Genomic DNA, 4,689 nt, shown 5'->3' with positions numbered 1-4,689 from the left:
TTATCGAGTCTCTCCATGATATTGCATGCTAGATTTAATCAAGAGAAGAGAAAGATGCAATCACATACCCGTTTTATCTATCGCAACTATCTTAATCTGCACAAGTTTATGCATTTTATACGGTTCTTTACTTAAAACGGTTCACTGCAAACCAACCCAAACCATTTTGACAAAAAACCAGTTTCAACCAAACCAGCCCAAGACGGCAAGCCCAACCTAGCCCGCTGGTTCTATCACCGGTTCCCCTTCTGAACTACCAAACCGGTTTTAAAACCAGTCTGGTTTGAGAAAAAACCAGTTCTAAACCGAACTGAATCGATTTGGACCAGTTTAAACCTTTCATGCTCCTAAGCCGGTTGTTGTACCCCATTACCAACCACAATATTCAACATCAAACTACATGAACAATGACAATTATCACACCACCATAATAACAAACTACTAGATCACAAATTTCATGTTTCCAAATAACCAAACATATCACAAAACATAAATTTCAAGACACCACATAAATCAACAATAACACCTTCCCCATCCTTTCCAACATAAACATCTCGATTTGCGTATCCTCGTAACTCAACCCGTCAATCCTCGACCCCACCCCACCCGACCCAACTATACAAACCCAAACCCGACCCGTCTCTCAGTTTGACTTTCATTGACTCACTGTTCTTTCCATATCCGTCCGCTAACCCTTAACTTAAGTTCTTGCCTATCTCCACCTGAGAAAAACAAAGCCAAGTTTCTTGGAATCACGAGCCCGTCTTGACTATCACGAACTTTTCTGTGACTGTCACGGATGCTTCGTGGGACTCCTTGCCATGTGAATTTACGTCCGTACCCTCCAACTTCTAATGAATAGCTAAACTTTTTGGCTTCGGTATCCTCGCCCATGAACCGTAAGAATGATATGTAAAACGGGGCCATTCCAAGCTGAAACGCCTCGAAGTGTAAACAGAATTGCCGTCCGTAGCAGTTAAATACCTGCAAAAAGAACAGGACTTTATCTTTCTTCCGAAAATACCATTTTGTGAACAAGAATTTGTGAGCACAGGGTTTAGTGTTTAGTCGAAACAGTTGTAATAATCAGATAATCAAATCTTTTGATTGTTTGGAAAATTTTGATAATTTACTAAGTTAATACATAAAGATGACTGATGTTGACATTTTTGCAAAAAATAAATAATTTTTTTTAAGGTAATTACAGTTTTCGACGTTTTGCCCTTTATTATGTATGGGGAACTTGCAGATCATGTCCTCTAACTTCAATAATACAAGCGTCCTTGAAGTTCATATGTTGTCACATTTTTGTCGTTTCCATTAGTTGGCGTTAACTTTTTTTTTTCAAAATGACTATTTTTCCCTTAAAACTAAAAACAAAATGTGTAACTTTTGACAACTATTTTCTGTTTTTTTCTTTATAAAAATATAATTTTGTCCGTCAGTTGTAAGTGCACAATAGTCATTTCTAAAAAACTAATAGAAAAGGTTAGCACCAGTTGGCGTAAAAAACGGAGAGTTTGACCACATATGATGATATGAACTACTGGACGTTTTTTTTACTTATCGAAGTTGAAGGACACAGTCTTCAAGTTACCATATACATAAAAAAAACAAATTCAAAAATAAGAATGTTATGCATCACAATAATACTTATAACAGCTTACCGTTAGCATCCACGTGGCGTTTTCAACTTCATGCGGATTAGACTTAACATACCGATGATTAAACGTGCATCCATCATGCATATCAACATTATGATCATCCTTCAAATGCGTCATAAGAAACGGGATATCCCCAGTGATTGAACACTCAGACCCCGCATAGGGACAATTGTAGGGGCGAAAACGGCAATTTTGCTCGTGTTTGAGCTTGCTATAATAAGGAAAGATATCATGGCATCCGAGGTTTTGATGTCTACAAGGAAGTTCTAAAGATTCGGCTACTTTTTCCAACGCTAAACATCTTATGTTTCCATTTCAAGATGACATGATGGACAACAATTGTGCACACGAAGCTTGCAATTTGAGCATAAAGTATGACCATTTGGGCACAACAAGAAAAAAGATATAAAAGGCAAAATGGTGAATTAATTTGGTGCAAATCTTGAAGTTGTTAGCAAGAAAAAAGCTGACTTTGATGTTGAATAACGGTTTTCTTTGCTTAAAAATATGAACTTTTATTTAGTATGACTAAAAATTGTAAATGAAGAGCTAAAAGATGGATTCTTTATAACATAATAATATCATATTTAGATTTAAAACTTCCAGAAAATAGTAATTTTCTACAAAACTATGCAGAGTTAAAAGTAAACATCTGATAGTTTATGCCCATGAAATTATATACTCAAAAACCAAAATGAAAGCAAAAGGGGGTGTTATTTTTGCATAAGCAACAAAATAGTTCGCGTGTGAAATTTTTTATAAAAAAAAAGCAAAAATTTTCTCCAAAAAAACAAAGTTCTTTGTAACATAAAATCCTATTTGGCTATAAAACTTCAAAAAAATATATATATAGTGACTTCGCCTAAATCTGAGAGAAATTTTACAAGTGAATTCAATTATTTAGACTCATTAATTTATAAACAATGTATAAACAAACCTGATGAATTGGAGATACATTAACATTGTGCAAACAGGACACTCTAGAAGCTCATGAACACCATTTGTTGATTGCATTCCATGTTTTCCTGTTGCAATTCTTGTAACACTTTTATCAGTTTTTGTTGTTGCCACATCATACTTCAAAGATTTAGGGTGAGATTCAATAACATCTTTACACACACCGCCACCTGGCGCCATTGAAACTACAATAATATTTTTCTTGATCCAAAATTCAAAACTAGCAATTTAGCTTGAGTTTTAATGTTCTTGAAAGACTTGCAGCATCTGTTAAAACATAAAGTGTGAAGAGATATATGAGAATATGCTATGATATATTAGCTTACAAAGATGTTATAGTATTGAATAATAAAATCTTTAAATTTTGGCCAAATGTGTATAATACTAATATAATGGTCAATGTGAAGCCGGCGAATCAAAGAACCATAGCTTATTAATTAAAGGTTTAATTATTTTAAAGATTTAAACATAATTACGATATAGTGTGCTGTATTATATTGTACAGTACAAGACTATAAAGCATAAAGTGGAACGACTACCCGTCTCCATTAGGGGTGTAAACGAGCTCAAGAGCGGCTCGCTAGCTCAAATCGAGCCGAGCTTAAACAAGCTCGAGCCAAAAAATAAGCTTGTTTAATAAATGAGGCAAGCCCTCATCGAGCTCAAGTTAGCACACGAGCCTAAATGAGCCTAACTACTTAATAAATAATAACAAGCTGGCTCATGAGCCTAAACCAGCCTATTATTTATATAAAATTAAATAATACATTAAATACTATAACTATTATTATTCTAATATAAAATTACGATAAAAATAACTAAATAATATATATCATGCTATATATGAAAAAATACGTATAAAAATATATAAATGTATATAAATTAACTAATAAATAATAAACGAGCAGTTCTCAAGCTTAAAAAGTAAAAACTACTCACGAGCAGAGCTTGAGCTTTAGAAATAGAGCTCGAGACGAGCTGAGCTCGAGTTCTCATAAGTTAAACGCAAATCCGTACACCACAAATTAATGTCTAAAAAACCCACTGATAACAAGAAAACCAGCAAAAAAATCTAGTAAGACAGGTAGGTGAAACTCTGAACTACTACTATTTAGTAATATAAAGATTCTTACACCAACCCAACTCAAGTAAATGCAAGGAAATTAAGAGCAGATCTATACATATAATAATCAATCCAAACATACTTACAATCATTGAGAAGATATAATTATAGAGAAATAAATAGATATAGCCCCAACAACTAATTGATCATCTAATTCAGCTATCACTAAAATAAATATTACTTTCAGGACTAGTTAGCTACTTTTAGTACCAATAATTAACACTAAATAACTTGAAAACTAATATATAAACAGAAACAAACAAGCAGAAATTGTGATTGCCTAACAAGATTATAATTCATGTGGAATTCCTAACATCAATCAACCTAATATTCTGCATTTGGCAAGAAAGTAGGTAGAATTGAATTATTAAAAAAAAGTTGATCAAAAACCAATTCTTGGCATAAAGTGACTAAAACATTCAACATCTGACATCAAAGTAAGAATTTCACAAAAGCTTATAACTTTATGTAAATAATATCCAAGAAATCAAGAAAAAATTAGGGTTTCAGTTTAAATCAGATGAAAAATGGTCAAAATGTCAAAACCCTAAAATTATAATACTTACTCCAATTGGGTGTGTAATGGTGTAAAGTAAGCATTTTTCAAACCAAATAAACCCTAAATAGCAAAATGCAAGAAAATGACAACACAAGAACCCAAAATCAAAATGCAATCAAATTTCCAGAACATTTAAAAATTTAGTTTTTTTTTTACTAAAAACCTGTTTCATTTGATCAAAAGATTCAAAACCCATCTCAGAAATCAACCAAATAAGATAAAGATTCATGGGTTTCAAATAAAAAGTTGATTTAAACAAAACCCATTTCAAATTTCAAATAAATTAAGCAAAAAGCAACCATTTTTACAGTTAAAAACATAAAATGACTCAAAAAATTAGGGTTTTTTTTACTAAAAACCTGTTTCATTTGATCAAAAGATTCAAA

The 4,689-nt window shown here is 32.4% G+C and overlaps 1 pseudogene; it reads right to left on the bottom strand.

Moving 5' to 3' along the window:
- Positions 1–614: 614 nt before the first annotated feature.
- LOC143602517 (E3 ubiquitin-protein ligase SINAT2-like) lies at positions 615–2,053 on the bottom strand (annotated as a pseudogene).
- Positions 2,054–4,689: the final 2,636 nt, after the last annotated feature.

Source organism: Bidens hawaiensis, unplaced genomic scaffold (genome assembly GCF_021521415.1).
Source record: "Bidens hawaiensis isolate Kalapana, Puna unplaced genomic scaffold, B.hawaiensis_p1.1 tig00059069_1, whole genome shotgun sequence".
Lineage (NCBI taxonomy): Eukaryota > Viridiplantae > Streptophyta > Magnoliopsida > Asterales > Asteraceae > Bidens > Bidens hawaiensis.
This window is presented reverse-complemented; position numbering and strand designations above follow the sequence as displayed.